The sequence below is a fragment of the Mobula hypostoma genome, chromosome 25 (genome assembly GCF_963921235.1).
Source record: "Mobula hypostoma chromosome 25, sMobHyp1.1, whole genome shotgun sequence".
Classification (NCBI taxonomy): domain Eukaryota; kingdom Metazoa; phylum Chordata; class Chondrichthyes; order Myliobatiformes; family Myliobatidae; genus Mobula; species Mobula hypostoma.
This window is the reverse complement of record NC_086121.1, coordinates 37872125-37898944: the sequence shown is the minus strand read 5'-3', so window position 1 is coordinate 37898944 and position 26820 is coordinate 37872125. Positions and strand designations below refer to the sequence as shown.

Below are 26820 nucleotides of genomic sequence, written 5' to 3'. Positions count from 1 at the left end.
TTAGATGGAGGCTGAAGAGGTTCTATCAAAGGTTAAGTGGAGCCATGGATAACATCAGTGATTTCAGTAGTCAAGAAGAATGGGTCCATCAGGATCTATGGCAACTTTAAGGACACCATCAACTCAGTACTGAAAGTAGATCAATACCCTCTTCCCAGGATAAAGAATATCTTTACAAACCTTTCTGGAGGGAAACACTTCAGCAAAGTGGACTTAGCTAACCCCTACCTAGAGATGGAGATGAAAGAAGTTTCCAAAGCGTTTCTCACCATAAATACTCACAAAGGGCTTTATTGTTATAATCGACTTTTATTGGAGCAGCACATTAAACCACGTCGCATAACCCACACACACGCTGCCATCATCTTCCACGCCGCTAGGGTCCAGTTGCCGCAACCTCTCTCTCACTGAGGAGTCTTCAGCTGTCAACTCCCCTCCCTCGTGGTAGTTCGAAGTGTCTACTAAGAGAGTCTCACCCTCAGCTACTTTCCCCAAGCCGTACCACCGCTGGGTCTCGTTTAAATTCGGTACTGGCTCAAGGCTGCTACACAAGTCCTCAGAAGCAACTCGACATGCTGGGTGCCCAGACCATGCCCCCATAAACTCCAGGGTCACTAACCAATCATCGTCTTCTGGATAACTACTGGCACTAGTACCCAAAATCTCTGGTGCCCTTGCAATTGTCAAGGGTAAATGCTTCAGACACTGGTTGTAAGACAAACCGTACAACGGGGTCGAGGATGGCTTTAGCATCGCTTCCCTCTATCCATAATGACACCCTGGGGCGTGGCCCCTCTAAGCCTTCAGGAATAGGGTCTTTTCCTTTCGGAAGTTCATTGGTACATTGCTGGGAACGTGCTTCCCCAGAGACCCCAAGCCATTCCCCCGCTGGTCCTCCACTAAGTTTCCCAACACCTCTCTGATCAGCTGAACAACTGAAGGAGGGGCTGGTCCCCTGAAATGATCTCCCTGGCCTTGCAAGCAATTTAGCCGCCCTCCTAGCCAGAGAAGACACACTGAAAACTTTCCCCGCTCTTTCAAATAACTGACAGCTGTCACTACGGTGTAAGTGAACCTGACAGCTCTAACACCGTCACCAGCCTGCCTACTCAAACTTTCAACCAATCCCTGTCGCTCTCCCTCAACCGAGCACTGCCACTCATCTAACAACTGAGAGATCCGCTCCGCCCACGTCTCACACGCCTCTGCCCCTCTTGGGGTGGACACTATCCCAAGCGCCAGGCAGAGCAGAGCTAGAACATTTATTCACAGACCATACCTCCAAATCAGACCACTCTTTCCTCTCTCTCCCAACAGCATGGACAGCCCCGAGTGCCACCTCCAACTCATCAATGCCAGCCTGAACTCGACCAACGACCGCACCCAAAATGCATACAGCAATCACCAGCAAATAACCCACAGAGACACACTTTACAGAGTTAAACAGGGCACCCACACAGCATACCAGTAGACCCAATCCCGACGAGCCCCCATAACGTAGCCCCCCTGGCCACCCTCAGGGTCGCTCGGCTCGCTGTCGTCTAGGGAAACAGCCTCGGCCCCGCCAAACTGGGTAATCAGTTTGTGTGGATGCTGTGTGATGTACCCCACCCTGCCCAAAAAACAGACAATACAACAGATACGATTAAATGATTTACAGTTTATAGATATTACTGGAACTATATAATTAATAGAGAATAAAATATAAAAGGAAAATGAAAGGTGCCACATTTATCAAAGTTCAATCTCTTCGTGCACACAACAGTTGGAGCTCAAGAACCTTCTTCTTCACCCTGCAACCCCTCGGACCACCTCGACCGGCCGCCTGGGACCAACAACAGTGGTCGACCAGGCGCTCTACACTAGTCTGTCTCCGTCTCCTTGCCGAACACCCTCCTCGTGATCCGACCCCATTAGCGGACATCACAGCACTTGGTCCATTCTCTGTCTCTCTCTCCTGCCTTCCACCCAAAATCCCGCACATACCACATCTTACAGATACACCAAAAACATAACAACTATTGCAATTGGTTCATAACATCTCCTTATCAGTAACATGATTCCACAAACTGCTAGCAGGAAAGACTTTCTCAGCATTTAACATAACAAAGAAGCATTCCCAAGTATAACATAACAAAGAAGCCATTTTAATTAGCCTACACAGTAACATAAAAGACGAAACCACCTTACTCAAGCATCACTTACTGTGATCACACCATTGACATTCAAGGTTTTACACAAATGTGCTAAGAAAATTCAAGAGGTGGCAGATGCCGAAGGCCAAAGAACATGTCACAGTTGCAGTCCTTGTAGGATTTCAATTACTACTGAAAATAGCTGGCAGGTTCCTGTCAAACCTGCCCTTGAACAGATTGGTCTTGAGTCCAGTTTGGGATGTAAAAGCATTTCAACCACAACTGGTATGGGAAAGAGTTTACCATCATCACTGATCATCAACCACAGAAGGGTGTTCCAAAGTCAAAGTACTGTGCATTTATTATCAAAGTATGTATGTGGTATACAATCCCGTGATTCGTCTTCCAAAAGACAGCCATGAAACAACGAAACACCATAGAGCCTATTCAAAGAAGACATCAAACACCCAACTCTGGTGCCACCTTCTTCAGATCCACTAGCAGCACAAATGCAGAGATCGGCTCTGTTTCTTGGAGGACAGAATTGCATGATCAAATTCAAGAGGACAACTAATCGTGGAAACGCTGATGGTTTTTCCCGTTTACCCCAAAAAATGTACAAAAGAGGGCACAATTTTTGATGTATTGTCCCAAATGCAAATGAAAAGTCTCCTTGTTATGGCAGAGATGATCCAAAGATGATCCCCACACTGTCTCAGGTCTATATGGCCAGCTAAACGGGCTGGAATGTGCAACAGTAACTTCAGTTCCCCCATTTTTACCAGTGCCAAGGTGAACTTGCCCTTGATGGGGGTTGCCTTATGTAAGGATTGAGAGGTGTTGTACCATCCAAGCTGAGAGTTGAAGTGTTGAAGGACCTACATGCCAGTCATATAAGCATGATCAAAATGAAAGCATTGGCTCAAAGCCTTGTCTGGTAGCTTGGGATAGATAAGCAAATCGAGCAGCTTGTCATGCACTGTTCTGGAGGTGAACATGTCCAGGAGATGCCAAGAGCAGTGCCTCTCCATCCTGGGAATGGTCTGCATTGACCTGGTAGAGGATTCATGTGGATTTTGCCGGACCATTCAGGGGCATAGGTGCAGCTGCGGTGGCTAGAAGTCGTGCCAATAGTATCCATGACAGTCTCGCACACTGTTGATGTGTTGAGAAGGCTCTTCTCGAGGACTGGTGTTCCAGAACACTTGGTATGTGACAATGGACCACAGCTTACTAAGGAACATTTTCAGTCATCCCTAAAAATGAATGGAATGAGATATATTACATCTGTGCCGTACACCCAGCTACAAATGGCTTGGTGGAAAGGTTTGTCCAGAGTCTAAAGATCGTACTATGAGCCATGTCAGCAGAACACAGGACACTGACATTGAATCAGAAACTCACCTATTTCCTTCTTGCATATTGCAATGCAGCACACTCCACAACTAACAATTCACCAGTTATGCTGTTCCTAGGTTCTCCTTTGTATTCAGGCTTGGATCTGTTCAAACCCAATCTCAGAAGCAGTACACAGGACAAACAGCTGAGACGAATTGAGGGCTCCTCGAACAAAGAGGTTCAATGTTTCACTCCTGGACATTACAGTATCATGAAATGGAACAGATTGATTCCTCTAGGAACCTGCATGAACTCAATACTACAAATAGCCTCCAACTCTAGCTATGAAACACTTGGCATCAAAGCTCTCAGCTTTAATTTGTCGGGACTGGCATTCAAACAACAACCTCAGTCGAATGAAGTGCATGCAGACTTTCAATCAAACATTATCTTTAGAATTTATTTATTTATTGATTGATTGACGGATGTGGCAGGGAATTAAAGCTCTGACAGACTACAAGATCAGGAAGAAAACTGATGACAGCGACACCTCTACCACACAGGCTTAACAATTTCTTTGCCCGTTTCGAAGCATCAAACACTACAGCCAGTCCCTGTTTACCATCTGACCAGCCGGCTCCAATCATTGATCCAGAGCAAACACGGAGGACCCTTGCCAGGATCAACCCACGAAAAGTGGGAGGTCCTAACAACATCCCTGGACGTATGCTCAAGGAATGTGCTGATGCATTAGCAGATGTCCTGACAGACATTTTCAACATCTCCCTTAGTCAAGCTATTGTCCCCAGATGCTTCAAAACCTCCACAGTCATCCCTGTAGCAAAGAAATCAGTTGTAGCCTGTCTGAATGGTTACCGTCCCGTTGCCCTGACCCCCATAGTGATGAAATGTTTTGAACGGCTTGTCAAGCCTCATATCACAGCCAGCCTCCACTCATCGCCGGATCCTCTACAGTTTGCTTATCGTCCAAATCGCTCTACGGAGGACACAATATCCTGCACACAGTTCTCTCTCACTTGGACAACAAAGACACTTATGCCAGAATCCTGTACATTGATTTCATTTCAGGGTTCAATACTATCATCCCGCAGAGACTAGTGGAGAAACTGTCGCTGCTTGGCCTTAGCACTGCCATGTATCGCTGGATTCTGGATTTCTTGACAGAGAGACCACAGTCAGTCCGTGTTGGCAGGAGCATCTCTGACTCCATCACACTGAGCACTGGATCCCCACAAGGCTGTGTGCTTAGCCCATTGCCGTTTACACTGCTAACACATGACTGTGCAGCCAGATTCAAGGAGAACCTGATCATTAAATTTGCAGATGATACCACAGTGGTGGGGCTCATCAGCAAAAGTGATGAAACTATGTACAGGGAGGAGGTCAAACACCTAGAGAGCTGGTGCAGGGATAACAACTTGATCCTTAATGTCACCAAAACCAAGGAGATGATCGTCGATTTCAGACAGTCTCAGCCTGAGCACACACCCCTCAGCATCAGCGGCTCCACAGTGGAGAGAGTGGAAAATATCAAGTTCCTTGGGGTGCAGATCTCGGACAATCTCACCTGGTCCAGGAACACCACTGGGATTGTGAAACGGGCCCAGCAGAGATTGCACTTTCTGAGGAAGCTTAAACAAGCATCACTCCCCACTAACATCTTAACTACATGCTACAAAGGTGTGGTTGAGAGTGTGCTGACCTTTAGCATCACAACCTGGTACTCCAGTTGCAGTGCTGTCGACAAAAAAGCCTTGCAGAGGGTGGTTAGGGGAGCAGAGAAGGTTATTGGGGTCTCCCTACCTTCTGTCCAAGACCTCTTTCAGAGTCGATGCCTCCAGAAGACACGGTACATCATTAAAGACCCCTCACACCCTCTCCATGAACTGTTTGTTCTTCTGCCATCAGGCAAACATTACAGGAGCATCAAAACTAAAACCACAAGGCTACTAAACAGCTTCCTCCCACAGGCAGTCAGACTGCGAAATAGCTGCTCCACCTGTCTCTGCTTTGGACACTTTTAACTAGCACTGGACACTTCTAACTTGATTTTAACTGACATGTGGCTGTTGTGTTTTACTATTTATTGTTATGTTTATTATTTAGTGTTGCGTTGGTTATGTTATGATTGCACTGCCCCTGAGAAACGCTGTCTCATTCTGCCCTGCAGAGCTGATGTATGGTTAGAATGACAATAAAGTTTTTTGAATCTTGAATCTTGAATCTTGATTGATTGAGATATAGCCTTCCAGCCCTTTGAGCATGGTGCCTGGCAATCCCCCAATTTAATACAGGCCTCATCACAACCATTTGCAATGACTAACTAACCTACCAAACAGTTCATCTTTGGACTTTGGGAAGAAACTAGAGCACCCGGAGAAAACTCAGGCAGTCATGGGGAGGATGTACAGCCTCCGTACAGAGAGCAGTGGGAATTGAACCCAGTCTGTACTGTAAAGCGTTGTGCTAACCACCAGGCTACCATGCAGCCCCATTTTCCGTTTTATTTTAATTTCACTTCATACTTAAGCTTTATGTAAGTTAAAGTAATGTAATATAATTTTCTTACTTTTAATTATTTTGCTCTATATTTTTTATTTCTCAAACAAGTAAAAGTACCTTTGACAGCATCCAGTGGAACCACAGGAGCTGTGATGATCCCATAGCAATAATGAGAGCCAACCTATAATAAGGACAAGAATGCACCATGATTCATTATAATCAGGTCACCTTACTTATTTCAAATAAAGTAATTTCTGTCCATTCCTTCCTTTCCATCACCACACAATGCCTGTTGAGCTGCAGTTCCAAAACTCCCTGTTACATTGCTTGTTGTCTGAATTTTCTCTTGTATTGCTCACAGCTGGAGAAAGAATATTGTTCAGCCTTCCCAGCAAGACCCCAGGATCAGCCCTACCCCAACACAAGATCTTTATCAATTACCCACCCAAGCTAATCAATTGATAATGGTGCACATTTTATTTCGGAAACTGTGTTTCAATTTGTCTGAATACATTGTCCTATAAAATACATTTTTTGACTTCTGGACACAACAGGGAGTGCAGATGCCGGAGGAACTCAGTGGGCTCGTCCAGATGGAAGATATTGATGTCAAATGTTGCCTCCCCATTTTCCTCCACAGATGCTGCTGGAACTACCGAGTTCCCCGGCATCTTATTGGCTGCATTTGAGCTCAGGAGTTGAGTGAATTTAGGACCTGTGAGTTCAGACATTAGGCAAAGAGTCACACCAGGCAGAAAGGTGAACAAATATCAAAAGTATATCTTGAGCTTCCCTTGTGCCTTCAGTTGCTCAGTAACACAGGCACCAGCAATGGAACAAGCCAAGGAGCATGAACTTCGAGACAGAAACATCACTCAAAAAACAAAATAACTAACGCAACTCTTGTAAACCATTGGGGATCCCTACAAAACGATATTTATTCATCAGCTTCAGAGATACAGTATTTTTGCTCCGAAAATATACAAAACTATTTTTTATTAGACAACTGTAGAAAATTCTACACTTGTGGACCTTCACCCTGTAGTGTGGAAGACCTTTTATGCTATTACGTAGGAAACTAAATTAATCACAAAGGCACAGTGAGTTCCAATCACAATGGTGGCAATCCGAGCTGATATTTTCAGATTTATTGCTCTCAGGTTCACTGAATGTAGTGTCACATGTAGACACAGGTGAAGAAGGTTTTGGCATGCTGGCCTTCATCGGTCAGCGTACTGAGTATAGGAGTTGGAATGTTACAGTTACAGAAGATGTTGGGGAGACTACATTTGGAATATTGCATTCAGTTGTGGAAAATATTGCAATAAGATGGAAAGAGCGCAAGGGATATTTACAAAATGAATGTTTGGATTCAGCAGACTGAGTTATGGAGAGTGGTTGTGGTTGAGAGGTTGAAGATCTTATCCAGTAGAATGGAGGAAAATAAATTGTGAGTTTGGAGGTTTATAAAATCATGATGGGTATAGATAGGTGAATGTGTTTAGTCTTTTCCTGAGGAAATCAAGAACAGGAGGGCATTGTTCTAAGGTGAGAGGGAAGAGACTTTTTATGAACCTGAGGGACAAGCTTCCTGAGGGAGATGTGAAATCCCCAGGAATTGGGGGGGGTGGGGTGGTGGCCTACACCTCGGTGAGTGGTCTCTGTCTGAGTGAGAACCGGGGAGTATGGAAATGACCCAACCTTTGGCTGTGCCCAGGGATGGATGGATGGAGAGTGGTAGTCTGAATCAGTGAGACATTGGTAGTGAACCTGGATACTGACTTAGTGAACTGTTGGTAACAAGGGTGTGGACCTCACTAAGAGCTGGCTATTGGAAGAATGGCTCCTGCAGTCCCTTTTCCTTTTCATTCAATTTCTCAAGGTCGAGGCTGACTCACTTCTGATCGGCCGTTGTGGATTCTGAGGTGGCAGAAGAGATACTGGGTCTATAGATTCACCCTCAGATGGAACTGGTACTGGTGATGTGGCAGGAAGGTGGTCAGTTGGTGCTCTCCTTCCTCTACTTTGACAAGACTACAAATGCTTCTTCTTCGCTGAGTGGTGGTGGTGAGGGATTCCCAGAGTTAGTGGGACTCTTAAGTATATCGGCCTGTCCACCTTGTAATCTGATGATGGAACTTGGAACAGACAGACTTTTTCAGGAGTTCATTGTGAGCTCTTATGAACACTGAGGCCTGCCCCATAGCACCAGCTGAATGCATCAAGCTTCAGTGATGGGAATGAGAATCCCAGAATTGGAATAGTTTTAATATCAACAGCATATGTAATGAAATGTGTTGTTTTGCAGCAGCAGTACATTTCCAAACATAGTAATAAAACTTATAAACTATAATTAAAAAGTATATATAAAAATAGATTAAATAAGTAGCACAAAAAGAGAGGGAAAATACTGAGGAAATGTTCATGCGTCCATTGCCCATTCAAAAACTAATGACGGAGGGGAAGAAGCTGTTTCTGAAACATTGAGTTAATGCCTTTGGGCTCCTGTACCTCCTCCCTGATGGTAACAATGAAAAGGGGGCATGTCCTGGGTGATGGGGGCCCTTAATGATGGATGCTCCTTTTGAACTTGCCCTGGTTGCTGAGGAGGCCAATGCCCATGATGGAGGTGGTTGAGTTTGCAACTATCTGCAGCTTTTTCCAATCCTGTGCAGTGGACCCTCCATAACGTACGGTGATGGAACCAGTTAGAATGCTCTTCGCGGTACATCTGTAGAAATTTGCAAGCATTTTCAAACTCCAAATGGAAGATCGCGGCTGTCAAGTGTTCTTCGTAATTGCATCCGTTGGTTAGGCCCTAGACAGATTCTCGGTGATGTTGACATCCAGAAACTTGAAAATGCTCACCCTTTCCACTTCTGATCCCTCAACGAGGATTGGTGTGTGTTCCCTCGACTTCCCTTTCCTGAAGTCCACCATCAATTCCTAGGTCCTACTGACATTGACTGCAATGATTTTGCTGCAACGCCACTCAGCCAGCTGATTTATCTCTCACCTATATGTATCCTCGTCACCATCCGAAACTCTGCCAACAATAGTTTTGTCATCAGCAAATTTATAGATGGCATTTGAGCTCTGCACATCGTTGTGGGTGCAGACAGAGTAGAGCAGTGGGATAAGTATATTTCCTTGAGGTGCGCCAGTGTTGATTGTCAGCCAGGAGGAATGTTAGTTCTGATCTGCTCAGACTGATCTCATGGTGAGAAAGTCAAGGATCCAGCTACAGAGGGAGGTACAGAGACTGAGGTTTTGAAACTTGTTGATTAGAACTGGTAGTATGATTGTGTTGAATGCTGAGCTGTAGTCAATAGACAGCAAGCTGATGTAAGTATCATTATTGTCCCGGTGATCCAAGGCCAAGTAGAGAGCCAGTGAGATTGCATTCACTGTGGATCTATTGTGGTGATAGGAAAATTGCAGAGGGTCCATGCTCTTGTTTTGGCATGAGTTGATTTTGACCATGACCAACCACTCAAAGCATTTCATCACAATAGATGCGAGAGTTCTCTGATTCATTCATCCTTTGAATTAATCGAGATGATTTTGCAGAGATGGCATTAGTAGTCTCTTCCTTGAAGTGAAAGTTCAGGTCTCAGAAATATTGAGGAAAACAAGGATCACTGATGCCCAGTAGCTCATGAATTTCTTTAGCAGGTTTGATGTTTTGATCTGCAAAAACGTATTCATTTCCATCACACACATTCTGACCTATCTGTTGAAGAACCTATGGCTTGCTTATTGACCTTCTTGCCTTTCACAGAATCCATAAATCTGGAGCAGAAGCAAGATATCCTTGATCCAACAAGACTACTTAAGTCAACCGAAGGTTGTGATTCCTAAATCACCTAAGTTAGCTCAGTCTGTATTGATATATTAATGTCTACCTTCATCCAGGTTGTGAGAAATAGCCGGTACTTTTCAAGGTTTGAAGATGAATCACTAATGTTGAAAGTTCAAAGTACATTTATCATCAAAGTATGTATTCAGTATAGCCAACTGGTAGCGTAGTGGCATCAGCGCCGGACTTCGGAGTTCGAACCCAGCTGGCTCCCCTGGCACGCTTTCCATCCGTGCTGGTTTGAGCGTCGAGCTAGCAACTAGACCTCGTAAAAAAGTTGTCTGCTACAGAAACATAACAGCAAAAAGTTGATGGCCTATGCTCTCTCGTGAGTTTAAAGGCAATTTCTTTCTTTATTTCTTACGTATGCAGTATACAACACTGTGATTCATCTTCCCACAGACAGCCATGAAACAAAGAAAACCCTGGAACCCGTTGAAAGAAAAACATCAAACTCCACCCCCCCCCAACCATGTGCAAACCAAATCGAGCAAATGGCAAAAAAAAATTGAGAAACAAACACTGAAGAAAAAAAGCAAAATGAAAGAATCCAGACATGTTCAGTGCAGCTCGGTTCAGTTCTGTGTCGTCCGTTATCTGTAGGCTGTCCAATCAAAATTGTCTAAAATAACAACAAAAAGAAGAGTGAAACAGGTCATAATGTGAACAACAGAGTCTAGCCCACAAACCACATCAATTAAACTTGCCAAAGACACAGGACTCCAGCACAATCCTCTGGCTGTATCGAGCAAGAGGGAGAGGGAGAGACCATTCGAATGCAGACACTATCCTCTGGGAGCAGCATATGAAAAAGAGAGAGAGACCATCACACGCAGCAGTGAACAAGAGGTCGGTAGACAGTGCTGAACAGACTTTTCAAGGACCTTCCGCTCATTCCTCAATGATTTCAGTCTTCCTCAAGGCTTTAATTGGTGCAAAATGGAGTTAACCATGGACTGGTAGACTTCTGTGTCTCGAGGTCACATGCTTCACCTGAAGTCTCACGAAACCTTCTCAGATACAGCAAAGCACCAGATCACTCAACTGTCCGGAAAACACACCACCAAAGTGTAAATTAAAGGCTCCAACAGTAGCAGAACCCCATTTGAAAGAAAAAAGATGTAAAAGAAGAGAACAGAAAAGTGAAGATGTAAAAGTGATGCTATATTTCATTAGGAGTTTGAGGAGATTTGGTTTATCACCTAAAACACTTGAGAACGACAGATGTAGCGTGGAGAGCATTCTGACAGGCTGCATCACTCTCTGGTATGTGGGGGGAGGAAGCTACTACACAGGATTGTAAAAGTCTCAGAAAGTTGTAAAGTTAGTCAGCTCGATCATGAGTACAAGCCTCCATAACATTCAAGATATCTTCAAGGAGCAGTGCCTCAGAAAGGCGGCGTCCATTATTAAGGATACATATCACCCAGGTCATGCCCGCTTCTCATTGTTACCATCAGGAAGGAGGTACAGAAGCCTGAAAGCACACACTCAGTGATTCAGGAACAGCTCTTTCCCCTCTACCATCCGATTTCTAAATGGACATTGAACCCATGAACACTACCTCACTTTTTTCCCTGCTTTTGCACTATTTTTAATTTAACTCTTAAATATAATATACATGTATACAGTATATATTTACTGTAATTGATTGAATGATTGAATTTTCTATAATTAACATGTATTGCATTATATTGCTGCCACAAAGTTAACAAATTTCATGACACATGCTGGTAATATTAAACCTGATTCTGTTGCAAAGAATGGGTGAGCCCAAACGCAGGACACTGGCACGGAGATGGAGTGAGGATGCAGATGAGGGGAAGAGTGTGGCTGGAGCTGAACGGCAAACAGAAGGGTGAACGGAAAGGCCGGAGGCAGGCAAAAATTATCTTGACATGGGGCGTTGCTGGAGCTGAACGTCAATCAGGAGGATGAACAGAAAGGCAGGCGGCAGGTAGTATTTATCTTGACACGGAGCATTGCTGTAGTTGAACGGCTAACAGGAGGAAAAGCAGGCGGCTGGTGATACTTATCTCGACACGGAGAGACAGAGTTACACAGGCAAACCCCAGTACTGAAGTAAAACTTAGAATGCACAATCCTAAGTGCCCGGGAACGTGAATTACCACACTGGCTACAACAACGATCTGGCGATGAGTGGACGCAAAGCCGGGATATTTATGCTGAAGGTCTAGATGAAAAAGAGGTGTGCTGCAATCAAAGGGAATTAGGAGAACATGGGGAATTAACGGTGGGGACCATGATAGTATCCTCCCCTCAACGGGAGCCTCCAGGCGAACCGCCAGGCTTGCCCGGATTGTCGTAATGGAAATCCTGGATGAGGGAAGGGTCCAAGATGAAGGATCTGGGAATCCAGGAGCGCTCCTCAGGACCGTATCCTTCCCAATCGACCAGGTACTGGAGACCCCTGCCTCGGCGGAACACATCTGGTATTTGCCGGACGGAGTAAGCTGAGTAATCGTCAGTGATCTGGGCGGGTGGAGGAGGTTCAGCAGGAGGGCACAAAGGGCTGACAGACACAGGTTTCAGTTGGAAGACATGGAATATGGAATGAATGCACATGGATCTGGGTAGTTTTGAGTTTGACCGCCAAGGGGTTGATGAGGCTCTCGATTTCAAATGGTCCGATGTAACTAGGGGTGAGTTTCTTGGATTCAGTTTTGAGGGGGTTGTCTCTTGAAGAGGGCCAAACCTTCTGACTGGGCCGATAGTTGGGCGTTGGAACTTGGTGGCTATCGGCAATCCTTCCGACGCGGTCAGGGGAGCTGAGCAGAGCCGAGCGAGCATCCTTCCAGATCTTGCGGCACCGGCGGAAATGGGCCTGAACTGAAGGCACAGCGATGTCGTCTTCATGGGCAGGAAACAAAGGGGTTGATAGCTGAGGGAGCATTCGAAGGGAGACATTCCAGTAGTGGTGCTGACCAGGGAATTGTGGACATACTTCACCCAGGTGAGGTGGGTGCTCCAGGATGACGGGTTACTGGCGGAAATGCAGTGCAATGCTGCTTCCAAATCCTGATTTGCTCGCTCCATTTGACCGTTAGTCTGGGGATGGAAACTAGAAGACGGACTTACTGAGGCTCTGAGGGCTTGACAGAAGGGTCTCCAGACTTGGGAGATGAATTGGGGGCCCCGGTCAGAAACAATGTCAGAGGGAATTCCATGAAGGCGGAAGACATGTTGGACAAGGAGGTCAGCTGTTTCACGGGATGTAGGGAGTTTGGGAAGGGCTATGAAGTGCATGGCTTTGGAAAAATGGCCCACCATGCGACCAAGGGCAGCCAGGGACTGGTAGGGGACAAAGCAGCCCAGCAGGTGGCTGATGGGAAGCTTTTCCACAGGCACACACGGTACAGGCAGAGACGAAGGAGCGAGTGTCAGCATCCATGGTGGGCCACCAGAAATGTCGCATCAAAAGGAACAGAGTTCGATCGATTCCAGGATGGCAGGCGAAACGGGAAGTGTGCCCCCACTGGAGAACCTGAGACTGGACAGAGTCAGGCACGAAGAGGCAATTGAGGGGTCCATCGCCTGGGTCAGGTTGAGTCCGTTGGGCCTCTTTAACTACAGACTCGATCTCCCAGCCACAACACAGGATGGTGGAAGGACGGTATCAGGATTGGAGGGGTCTTCCTCGGAGACATAGTGACGAGAGAGAGCATCTGGATTCACGTTCTTGAAACCAGAATGATGGATGAGGGTGAAATTGAAACAGCCAAAAAATAGTGCCCAACAGGCTTGGCGGGAGTTAAGGCGTTTAGCTGTTTGGATGTATGCCAGATTCTTATGGTCCATCCAGATGATGAATGGACGTTCTGCTCTCTCCAGCCAGTGCCTCCACTCCTCCAATACAAGTTTGACGTCCAGCAACTCCCGGTTCCCAACGTCGTAGTTCCGTTCGGCGGGTGATAGACGGTAAGACAAGAAGGCGCAGGGATGGAGCTTTTGGTCTGGGACGGAGCATTGAGAGGAGACTGCTCCCACCCAATGGCGACTTCCACAATGAACTGGCGAGATGGGTTGGATTGGACCAGGATCAGAGCGGAGGTGAAACACCTCTTCAGCTCTGAGAAGGCTGAGTCCACTTCGGGGGTCCAGTGGAAAGGGGTCGCGGGAGAGGTGAGCTGAGTAAGGGGCACTGCCATGCGGCTGTAGTCCCTGATGAAGTGACGATAGAAGTTTGTGAACCCCAGAAATCGCTGGAGCTGTTTAAGCGTCGTGGGTTTTGGCCACTCTGCCACCACCCAGATCTTTTTGGGATCCACCCTCACCTGCCCACTGTCAATGATGTACCCCAGGAAACTGACGGAACGGGCATGGAACTCGCACTTCTCTGCCTTAACAAATAGCGTGTTCTCTAAAAGCCTCTGAAGAACCTGACGGACATGGTGGGTGTGCTCCTGGAGATTACTGGAGAAGATTAGGATATCGTCCAGATAAACGAAAACAAATCAGTTAATAAAGTCCCTAAGGACATCATTGACCGGAACCTGGAACACTGCGGGAGCATTGGTCAGGCTAAAAGGCATCACCAGGTATTCAAAATGACCAAGGGGAGTGTTAAAAGCTGTCTTCCATTCATCTCCCTCCCTTATCCTGACCGGCTGATAGGCATTCCGCAAGTCCAATTTAGAGAAAACTATGGCTCAGTGAAGGGGCTCGAATGCTGAGTTGAAAAGGGGCAGGGGATACTTATTCTTTATGGTAATATTGTTCAGACCACGGTAGTCGATGCACAGGTGTAGTGAGCCGTCTTTCTTCCCCACAAAGAAGAAACCAGCGCCTAGAGGGGAAGATGAGGGTCGGATAAAGCCACCACGAGGGAGTCATTCACGTATGTCTCCATAGCTTTTCTGTCTGGTCGGGAAAGGTTGTACTGCCGACTGGTGGATAGTGAGACTGTGGAAAGAAGGTCAATTACGCAATCGTAAGGGCGATGTGGATGCAGAGAAAGGGCCTGTTGCTTGCTAAACACTTCTCCCAGATCGGGATACTCTACGGGAACCTTGGACAAGTCAGGAGGCTTAGATGCGGACGAGGTCGCAGTGACCTCCACTGGAGAAAGGGCTGATTGCAGACAAGAGGAATGGCAGAACGAGATCCAGCTGACTATCTTCCCGGTGGGCCAGTCGATGTGGGGGTTATGACGGCTTAACCAGGGGTGGCCAAGAACTATATGGGCTTGAGGAGAGGAGATTAGATTGAATCGTACTTGTTCCCAATGGTTTCTGGAAAGAAGGAGAAGCAGAGGTTCCGTGCAGTGTGTGACTCGGGCCAGGAGTCTACCGTCCAGTGCCCGGGCTTCCAGAGGGGTACACAATGGCTCACAAGGAATTCCGGCTTGGAAGGCTAAGTTTTCATCCAAAAATTTTCCCTCAGTGCCAGAGTCCACTATTGCTAACAGAGGTATGGTCTGTTGGTTGTAACACAAACTGGCTTGAAGCTGCATCTGGGGTCAGGGTACAGAAGGGAACGTTGTCTGGCTCACCAGGGTCCCCCCTGCTGCTGGTGAGCCCTCCCTTTGTGGCCGAAGGGGGCAGGTGGCAGGGAGGTGGCCGGACTGGCCATAATATAGACACTGACCCGCTCTCACTCTCCGGAGTCGTTCAGCGGGAGAAAGGCGGTTCCGTCCCAGCCGCATGGGTTCCTCTCCCGGGGCGGTGGAAACGGCCGGGCTGGGAGCTACTCGGGGTGTAGAAGGAGGAGAGAAGCTTGTTCTGGCGGGAGGTGGTAACGAGTGCCGAGAAGTGGCCAAAGGTTGTGGACGATCAGTTCTTTCTCTATGGCGTTCTCGGGGCGATTGTCCAACCTGGTGGCCAGGGAGATCAGGGAATCCAGGCTGTCGGTGTCGTCTCTTGCCGCCAACTCGTCCTTCACCAGGTCGCTGAGTCCATTCCAAAACACCCCTGGAGTGACTCATCGTTCCACCCCGAGTCGGCTGCTTATGTCCGGAACTCCACGGAATATTCGGCAACACTGCGGGAGCCCTGGTGGAGAGTGAGTAAACGCATGGCGGCGTCTTTTTCACGGATGGGCTGGTCAAAGATCGTTCTTATTTCCGCGATAAAAGTGGCCAAAGAAGAGCAGATATCTGGTCGATTGTCCCAAACTGCTGTGGCCCACACTAATGCACTTCTCCGCGGTAAGCCCATGATATAAGCAATCTTTGACTTATTTGGGGAGGAAATTGATGACTGCTGTTCAAACACCAGGGAGCACTTCCCAAATCTCCAGCGTAGTGCTCCGGCTCTGGCACGTGAGGCTCTCTGGGAGGGGGTGTTGGTCACACGTGGGAGGTTGCTGCTACAGGCTCTCTGGGCTGGTTAGACAGGGTTCCAGGAGTGGGTTAAGTAATATGAGTGGAGATACAGTCCACCTGGCTACCAATCTGCGTGACGTGAGCAGACAGGGAATGGAGGTTCTCCATGACGTCCCGGAGGAGTTGGTCATGCTGTCCCAGTAGGGAACCCTGGCTGGCAAGGGCTCGTCGAAGGGTGTTTGTGTCCACTGGGTCCACGGTGGCCAGGCCATCCTGTTGCAAATAATAGGTGAACCCAAACACAGGACACTGGCACGGATATGGAGTTAGGATGCAGACGAGGGCGAGAGAGTGGCTGGAGCTGAATGGCAAATAGGAGGAAAGGCAGACAGCAGGCAATACTTATCTTGACACAGAGAGACAGAGTTACACAGGCAAACCTCGGTACTGAAGTAAAATTTAGAATGCACCATCCTAAACAGCCGGGAACGTGAATTACCACGCTGGCTACAACAACTATCTGGCGATGAGTGGATGCAAAGCCGGGATATTTATGCTGCAGGTCTAGATAAGAAAGAGGTGTGCCGCAATCAAAGAGAATTAGGAGAAAATGGGGAATTAACGGTCGGGACCATGACAGATTCTCATTCTGAAGAAGAAGTTTTGTGAACCATCCGGTGGATGCCGTCCCTTGTTCAGTGACGCCATCTTCTTCCGGCATTATTGCAGATCTAAATGTTGTATGAATGGGCCGTAGGTTAGTAGTGGACCGCTGACTTGTGAATGTTGATTCTGAGGATATCCTCATTAGATTCAGTGAATGAATCAACAATAGCTTGAAACTCAGCCACAGAACTCAAGTGGTCACAAATGCCAGCATGGTCTGTCTACTGCTACTTACTACCACCTATGTAGGCAGGACAATTACACTTTAGACCTGCAGATTAATTGCAATCCACTGGGAATATTGTTGGAGCAGCCTTATAGCAAGAAGATTAAAAGGAGTGTCAAGCAATAATCTAACCTTGCTTGGTGGCATCTTTCATTGAGATTGCCCAGATATTGACATATTGACTGGGACCATAACCAGCCTGCCATCATGAGGAAAATGTAATGTGGAGATGAATTTCTGAGGGCAACCAAATTTGAGATGAGTGTTCCACAGAGCATCTTGGCTAGCAGACTCACAACCTATGGTGAGATTAAAAAAACACCCTAGATATAAGTGGTTAAGACATTGGACTAGCGACCTGAACGCTGTGAGTTCAAGCCCCAGCCGAGAGAACGTGTTGTATCCCTGAACAAGGCACTTAATCACACATTGCTCTGCGACGACACTGGTGCCAAGCTGTATGGGTCCTAATGCCCTTCCCTTGGACAACATTGATGTCGTAGAGAAGGGAGACTTGCATCATGGGCAACTGCTGGTCTTCCATACAACCTTGCCCAGGCCTGCGTCCTGGAGAGTGAAGACTTTCCAGGCGCAGATCCATGGTCTCACAAGACTAACAGATGCCTTTATTAGATATAATGGTCAGGGCTGTTCCTTGTATTATTTGAGTTTTTCCATGCCCTCTGTCCCTATGAGTAGTCAGAATCAACATAAAATCTCAGGGAGGAGGATCTTAGCAATGGCAAAGAGAGCATGGAGACCCTTCTACAGTTGTCATGGTCAGATCCATCTCTGTTACACTTTTATTTAGACATACAAAGTGGAACAGGCCCTTCCAGTGCAACAAATCATGACCCCTTCCCCCCCCCCCCCAGCAAACCACTTATTTAACCCCAGCCTAATCACAGGACAATTTACAATGACCAATTAACCTACTAACCTCTTCGTCTTTGGACTGTGGGAGGAAACCAGAGCACCTGAAGGAAACCCACATGTTCAACGGGTGAACATACAAACTCCTTTCAGATGGCGCTGGAATTGAACTCCAAACCACTATGCTATTGTGGGCTGAGCAATGACAAAGAGGTCTTCAGAATGTTTTTTTTTTCCCGTTAGACAATGGCAACTTCCCATTCCTTAATAGGTTGACCTCCTTTCTTGTCTTTCATTGGAATGGGCCCTTGGTTTCTGGGATCTGTATGGCTTCAGCTGCACCACGGAGTCTGTACATGTCATTGTAGGCAGTCCGTTGTTCAGCTTCCTGTACCTTTTCCACTTACCATCAATTCCTTGGATCAAGAGCCTTCTGCTGGAGCTCAGGATTCAGGTGCAAGTAGAGGTATTTTGTTTCACTTGAGGAATAACCAAATTGCTAAACCAGGTATGACTCCAATGTGTAGTTAATTACTTTCTGGATCCCCTGGTTATTCTCAACAAACCTGCTTTGGCCGCTCTTGACAGAAAAGCCATGAATCTCCTTGTAGGTTTTAATTATGGTGCTCTTCTGGGTTGTGTCACAGTCCAAACCATTAATTCCCCATTTTCTCCTAATTCCCTCTGATTGTGTCACAGTCCCGACCGTTAATTCCCCATTTTCTCCTAATTCCCTTTGATGACGACACACCTGGTTCTCATCAAGGCCTGTAGCATAAAAACCCCGGCTTTGCATCCACTCGTTGCCAGATCATTGTTTAGGCAGTGTGGTAATTAACGTTTCCAGCCGCTTAGGATTGTGTGTTCTAAGTTTTACTTCAGTACCGAGGTTCACCTGGGAAACTCTGTCTCTCCATGTCAAGATAAGGATTCTAAGCTTTACTTCAGTACCAAGGTTTCCCTGTGTAACTCTATCTCTCCATGTCAAGAACGCTTGCCTTTCTACGCTCTGTGTCAAGATAAGGGTAGCCTGCCGCCTGCCTTTCTGTCTGCCGTTCAACTCCAGTAACGCCTCGTGTCAGGTTCCAGCTATGCTCACACCCGCGTCTGCATCCTAAACCTATCTCCATGCCAGTGTCCTGCGTTTGGGTTCGCCCCCATTCCCTACAACAGAACGATCTGGACACCATGGACCAAATGGACACAAGCAACATTCAACAAGCCATTGCCAGCCAGGGTTCTCTACTGGAACAGCATGACCAACTCCTCCAGGATGTCATGGAGAACTTCCATTCCCTGTCTGCTCACGTCACGTGGATCGGTAACCAGATCGAAAATGTCTCCACTCATTTCACTCAACCCACTCCTGGAACGCAGCCTGGCCAGCCCAGACAGCCTGTAGCGGCAACCCCCCAGGTGTCACCAAAACACCCGCCCAGAGAGCCTCACGTCCCTGAGCCGGAGCACTACGCTGGAGATTTGGGGAAATGCCGAGCCTTCCTCTTTCAGTGCTCCCTGGTGTTTGAACAGCAGTCGTCAGCTTACTCCACAGATAAGTGAGAGATTGCTTACATCGTCGGTTACTGCGGGGAAGTGCATTAGTGTGGGCCACAGTAGTTTTGGACAACCAACCGGATATCTGCTCCTCTTTCACCATTTTTATCGCGGAAATGAGAAAGATCTTTCACCACCCCGTCCGTGGTAAAGAAGCTGCCAAGCATCTGCTCACTCTCCGCCAGGGCTCCCGCAGTGTTGCCGAATATTCCGTGGAGTTCCGGACATTAGCAGCCGACTCGGGGTGGAACGATGAGTCACTCCACGGGGTGTTTTGGAATGGACTCAGTGACATGGTGAAAGACGAGTTGGCGGTGAGAGACGACGCTGACAGCCTGGATTCCCTGATCTCCCTGGCCACCAGGTTGGACAATCGACCCCGAGAACGCCATAGAGAAAGAACTGGTCGTCCACAACCTTTGGCCACATCTCGGCACTCATTCCTGCCTCCCACCAGAACAAGCCTCTCTCCTCCTTCTGCATCCCGAGTAGCTCCCAGCCCGGCCGTTTCCACCGCCCCGGGGGAGGATCCCATGTGGCTGGGACGGAACCGCCTTTCTCCCGCTGAATGACTCCGGAGAGTGAGAGCGGGTCAGTGTCTATATTATGGCCAGTCCGGCCACCTCCCTGCCACCTGCCCCCTTCGGCCACAAAGGGAGGGCTCACCAGTAGCAGAGGGGACCCTGGTGAGCCAGACAACATTCCCTTCTGTACCCCAACCCCGGATGCAGCTTCAAGCCACTCTGTGTTACAACCAACAGTCCTTGCCTCTGTTAGCAAGAGTGGACTCCGGCACAAAGGGAAAATTTTTGGATGAAACTTAGACTTCTAAGCCGGAATTCCTTGTGAGCCATTGTGTACCCCTCTGGAAGCCCGGGCACTGGACGGTAGACTCCTGGCCCGAGTCACACAATGCACGGAACCTCTGCTTCTCCTTCTCTCCAGAAACCATCGGGAACAGGTACGGTTCAATCCAAGGTCCTATAGTTCTTGGCCACCCCTGGCTAAGCTGTCATAACCCCCACATCGACTGGCCCACTGGGAAGATAGTCAGCTGGAGCTCGTTCTGCTGTTCTTCTTGTCTGCAATCAGCCCTTTCTCCAGTGGAGGTCACCGCGACCTCGTCCACCCCTGAGCCCCCTGACTTGTCCAAGTTCCCGTAGAGTATCCCGATCTGGGAGAAGTGTTTAGCAAGCAACAGGCCCTCTCTCTGCCTCCACATCGCCCTTACGATTGCACAATTGACCTCCCCGGAGCCTCACTACCCACCAGTCAGCTGTACAACCTGACCCGACCAGAAAGGGAAGCTATATAGATGCACGTAAATGACACCCTCGCGGCTGGCATTATCTGACCCTCGTCTTCCCCTGTAGGCGCTGGTTTCTTTGTGGAAGAAAGACGGCTCACTACACCTGTGCATCGACTACCGTGGCCTGAACAACATTACCATAAAGAATAAGTATCCCCTGCCCCTTTTCAACTCAGCATTCGAGCCCCTTCACGGAGCCATAGTTTTCTCTAAATTGGACTTGCGGAATGCCTATCAGCCGGTCAGGATAAGGGAGGGAGATGAATGGAAGACAGCTTTTAACACCCCCCTTGGTCATTTTGAATACCTGGTGATGCTCCCACAGTGTTCCAGGCTCTGGTCAACTACATCCTTATGGACTTTATTAACCAATTTTTTTTTTGTTTATCTGGACGATATCCTAATCCTCCACAATCTTCAGGAGCACACCCAGCATGTCCGCCAGGTTCTTCAGAGACGTTTGGAGAACAAGCTATTTGTTAAGGCAGAGAAGTGCGAGTTCCATGCCCATTCTGTCAGTTCCCTGGGGTACATCATTGAGAGCGGGCAGGTGAGGGCGGATCCCGAAAAGATCCGGGCAGTGGCAGAGTGGCCAAAACCAACGATGCTCAAACAGCTCCAGAGATCTCTGGGGTTTGCAAACTTCTACCGTCACTTCATCAGAGACTACAGCCGCATGGCAGCGCCCCTTACTCAGCTCACCTCTCCTGCAACCCCCTTCCACTGGACCCCCGAAGCGGACTCAGCCTTCTCAGAGCTGAAGAGGCGTTTCACCTCCGCTCCCATCCTGATCCAACCCAACCCATCTCGCCAGTTCATTGTGGAAGTCGACACCTCTGACTCGGGTGGGAGCGGTCCTCTCTCAATGCTCCGTCCCAGACCAAAAGCTCCATCCCTGCGTCTTCTTCTCTCGCCGTCTATCCCCCGCTGAACAGAACTACGACATTGGGAACCGGGAGTTGCTGGCCATCAAACTTGCCTTGGAGGAGTGGAGGCACTGGCTGGAAGGAGCTGAACATCCATTCATCGGCTGGACGGTCTGTAAGAACCTGGCATACACCCAAATAGGTAAACGCCTTAACTCCCGCCAAGCCCATTGGGCACTATTTTTTGGCCGTTTCAAATTCACCCTCACCTATCGTCCTGCTTCCAAGAACGGGAAGCCAGATGCTCTCTCTCATCAATACATCTCCGAGGAGGGCCCTTCCAACCCTGGTACCATCCTTCCACAATCCTGTCTTGTGGCTGCCCTCACCTGGGAGATCGAATCCATAGTCAAAGAGGCCCAATGGACTCAACCTGACCCAGGCGATGGACCCCCCCCCCCACCAATCGCCTCATCGTGCCTGACTCTGTCCGGTCTCAGGTTCTCCAGTGGGGGTACACTTCTCGTTTCACCTGCCATCCTGGAATCGATCAAACTCTGTCCCTTCTGAGGCAACATTTCTGGTGGCCCACCATGGATGCTGACACTCGCTCCTTCATCTCTGCCTGTACCGTGTGTGCCTGTGGAAAAGCTTCCCATCAGCCACGTGCTGGGCTGCTTCGTCCCCGACCTGTCCCTGGCTGCCCCTGGTCTCACATTGTGCTGGATTTTGTCACTGGACTACCCCCTTCACATGATAACACTGCTGTACTCACCATGGTGAACCATTTCTCCAAAGGTCGTGAACTTCATAGCCCTTCCCAAACTCCCTGCATCCTGTGAAACAGCCGACCTCCTTGTCCAACATGTCTTCCACCTTCATGGAATTCCCTCTGACATTGTTTCTGACTGGGGGCCCCAATTCATCTCTCAAGTCTGGAAATCCTTCTGTCAAGCCCTTGGAGCTTCAGTAAGTCTGTCTTCCGGTTTTCATCCGCAGACTAATGGTCAAACGGAGCGAGCAGATCAGGATTTGGAAGCAGCACTGCGCTGCATATCCGCCAACAACCTGCCTTCCTGGAGCACACATCTCACTTGGGTGGAGTACGCCCACAATTCCCTGGTCAGCACCACTACCAGAATGTCTCCTTTCGAATTCTCCCTCGGCTATCAACCCCCTCTGTTTCCTGCCCATGAAGACGACATGGCTGTGCCTTCAGTTCAGGCCCATCTCCGCTGGTACCACAAGGTCTGGAAGGATGCGCGTGCGGCACTGCTCCGCTCCGCTGACCGCAACCGGAGGATCGCCGATCGCCATCGAATTCCTGCACCCAATTATCGGCCTGGTCAGGTTTGGCTCTCTTCAAGAGACATCCCCCTCAAGCATGAATCCAAGAAACTCACCCCTCGTTACATCGGACCATTCTGCCCAGATCTATGCACATTCATCCCACCTTCCACGTCTCTCAAATGAAACCTGTACCTGTCAGCCCTTTGTGCCCTCCTGCTGAACCTCCTCCACCCCCCCCCAGGTCAACGACGACTACCCAGCTTACACCGTCCAGCGAATTCTGGATGTGCACCACCAAGGTAGGGGTCTCCAGTACCTGGTCGATTGGGAGGGATATGGCCCTGAGGAGCACACCTGGATTCCCTGCTCCTTCATCTTGGACCCTTCCCTCATCCGAGAATTCCACCGTGACAATCTGGACAAGCCTGGTGGTTCGTCTGGAGGCTTCTGTTGAGGGGGGAGGATATTGTCATGGTCCTGACCGATAATTCCCCAATTTCTCCTAATTTCCTTTGATTCTCATCAAGACCTGCAGCATAAAAACCCCGGCTTTGCATCCACGCATTGCCAGATTGTTGTTTAGCCAGTGTGGTAATTCACGTTCCCGGCCGCTTAAGATTGTGTATTCTAAGTTTTACTTCAGTACTGAGGATTACCTGTGTAACTCTGTCTCTCTGTGTCAAGATAAGTATTCTAAGTTTTACTTCAGTGCTGATATTATTTTGTGACTGTACAATGCTGGATCGTAATTGAATGTTCAGTGTGTGTCTTTGCAGCATATACTGTGTTTTACACTGTGGTCCCAGAGGAATATTTAATTTAGCTGTAGATATTGTGTGTATATATATATGTTTGGTTGAGTGACAATAAACTTGAACTTGATCTGTTGGGTGAACAGTGGTTTTTGATGGGATTTCAGATCATGGTCTCTTTGGGGGCTTTATTATTGCTTGCATGCCGGGTTGGCGGGAGGGCTGATGCTTTTGCTGAGGCAGGAGGGGGGAGGGCATGAGGGGAGGGCTGATGCTTTGTTGCTGCTTGTGCGTGGGAGGGGGAGGATGCATTGGGGTTCTAACATTTTCCTGTCATTCACTCATTGGGGATTTTCTTGTTTTGAGGTTGTCTACAGGAGAAGAATTTCAGGTTGTATATTGTATACATTCTCTGATATTAAATGGAACCATTGAACTTGAACAGATCTGACTTCAGTCCAGTGAGAATGTCAGACTACCAGCATCAAGTGCTGCACGTCAGTGCCTAGACCGGCCAATTGTGGCAGGGAGGGTGGTCTGCTGAAACAGAAACTTCGGGAAAATGGAAGGAACAGGAAGATTCCTGAAGGAAGATTGACATCTGAGGTGGAATCTTCACTGTTGAATTCAAAACCTAAGTGGGCTAGAAGTCTTTAACTAACTTGTGTAAGACTTCCGCCAACAGTGAAGATTTCACTGTTTGATTCCACAATGCCTCTAATGAAAGATTTAATTCAACAACATTTTGCATGCTGATTAACTAAAGCTACATCCTTCCAGTGCCCACTGTGCCAAACATAAGCACAAAGAAAACTAACCCACTCAGCTGCAGAGTATTGAGTTTTTACATTGATGCCCGATGATGAATTGAGTTTATCAGGAATGAAATGTGCCAAGATATTATTTTATCATCAGTTGAGAAGCTGACTGTGTGGTACAATAGTGTGCTGGCTCACAGTTACAGAGGCCCGAGTTTAATTCTGGCCTTAGGGAGTCGACTGTGTGACCCTGACCCTTCATTGACTCCAAGCTACCAAGACCAGGTCACCAGATGCTTAGGAACCTGATCCTTGGCCATCTACCTGTTTCTGGCCTTGACCTCTCTGAGATTTCCTTGTTACACCCCCAAGATGGTACACTTACAACTACTTTCAACATCTTTCAGTATCTTCCACATACTTAGATATCTCCCACCTCTCCACAGCCAAAGTAGTCGCTACAACTTTGCGACAGTGACCAGTTGTTGCGTCATTTATACTCATTCAATTTTCTGCCCATTACACTTTTTGAAACAGACTATGAAAGCCCATTTCATAGCATAACAAAATGATTGAAAATGTTATACAATTTTTAGGTGTCTCTCTATTAGAAGGGATGAGAAGTTATTATCAGCCTTCTCATGAGTTCCTGATTTGTGTGCTTCCAGTGTTTGGTATCATCACAACCTCAGTTTCCCTTCCAAGTTCCACACCATCTTGGACATATGTCCCTATTCACTTATCATCACTGAGTCAAAATTGTGAAACTCCCTCCCCAACAACACAGTGGGATCACTTTCACCAGAAGGATAACAAGTGGTCCACTACCTTCTCAAGCAAAATACACAAAATGCAGGAGGAACTCAACAAGTCAGGCAGCATTGATGACGGGAAGTTCAGTTTTCGGGCTGAGAACCGGATGGAGTACCTAAAGATAGGCCTTTGCTTGAAACCTTGACTGTTGATTCCCCTCCGTAGAGGATGCTGACTTCTTCCAACATATTTTGTGTTGCTCATGATTTGCAGCATCTGCAAAACTCTCATGTCACTATGTTCTCGGGGGCAGAGTAGGATGGACAACAAATGCAGGCCTTGCTAGTAGCAGATGTACTGTAACCTGAAAAATTAATAAATAAAAATGTCCATGATTTTCATTTAAATTGCAATAATAATAATAATACCAGGATAATATTACAGCTGCTGTGTCTGAGCTCTGCGCACAATGTAGTTGGTCAGTGGGAGGCACTTCACGCGTTTAATTTACATCTTTCCAAATGTCCTTGATTGTCATGAACACTCAGACTATTTTCATGTCCATGCAGTTCTGTTTCTCAGATAAAGGAAGTAGATATACACTCTAGAACTAAAAGGCTGTTGATAAGAAGTTTTACATATCAGCTTGTTAATGGTATGAACGAAGTACTCCCACACTCCACCGAAGAATGAACTGCTCCATTCATACCTTAATCTCTTGACAGCTTATCTTTTATATATAAAAAAATCCAATGTTTGCCACTTGACTGCATCTTGAAAATAATTTCCTACATTTTTTTTCTCTGCCTGTTTTCAGCCTGAGAGTTTGGTTCTGCAGATGCCTTGCACCCTCCTGCACACTCCGGTGACAGTCCTTCATGTGTGCAGTCTGTGCAGGACAGATACAACATCGAAAAGGGAACAGCACAGGAACAGGCTCATAATGTCTGTGCCAATTATGTTGCCAAACTATACTCATTCCTTCTGCTGGCACAGGATCCATATCTCTCCATTCCCAGTAAGGAGTTGTACATTGGTAAATAAGTTGGTAAAATGGTAATTAGTATTATTATAGGTACATGTTCAGCAACAGGTTTTATTTTACATATATTAATACAAATTAATTCATCACCAGTACAAGGAAAAGGGAATAACAAGATGCAGAACAAAGTGTTACAGTTATTGGGAAAGTGCAGTACAGACAGACAATGAGGTGCAAGGCCATGATGAGGTGGTTTGTGAGGTCAAGTGTCCATCTATGGGGCTGGTATTGGATATGTGATTGGAGTCAAATCTGCTCACTTCCTTGCCAAACACCTTTACATATAGTCATTCCCAGCAACATACGCACATTATAGATAGGAATGGCATTCCTAACTGATATTAAAGTATCTGATGTAATTCCCAACAACAGACACTCAATATTGATAGGAATGGCATTCCTCCTGGCCATTAAATATCTGATTTTGCTGTTGTCTCTGTTAACCCATCACTGATACCGATTCTAACGAACTACTTTCACATGGGGAGGATACTCCCACAGCTGAAGATCCAGCGAAATGAAAAAGCACATGAACACACACTATTAACATGTCATTTCCTTTGTTGATCCCAACGTAGTTTATTGACAATGAA

At 47.4% G+C, this 26820-nt stretch overlaps 1 long non-coding RNA gene across 1 annotated transcript in view; it reads right to left on the bottom strand.

Moving 5' to 3' along the window:
* Positions 1-6821: 6821 nt before the first annotated feature.
* LOC134337736 (uncharacterized) overlaps positions 6822-26820 on the bottom strand; it is a 42478-nt gene continuing 22479 nt past the window's right edge. The window contains exons 2-3 of the long non-coding RNA XR_010016055.1: positions 25261-25549; positions 6822-10477 (exon numbers count right to left, since the gene is read on the bottom strand). This is a non-coding gene — a long non-coding RNA (uncharacterized LOC134337736). The remainder of the gene's footprint in view (positions 10478-25260; positions 25550-26820) is intronic.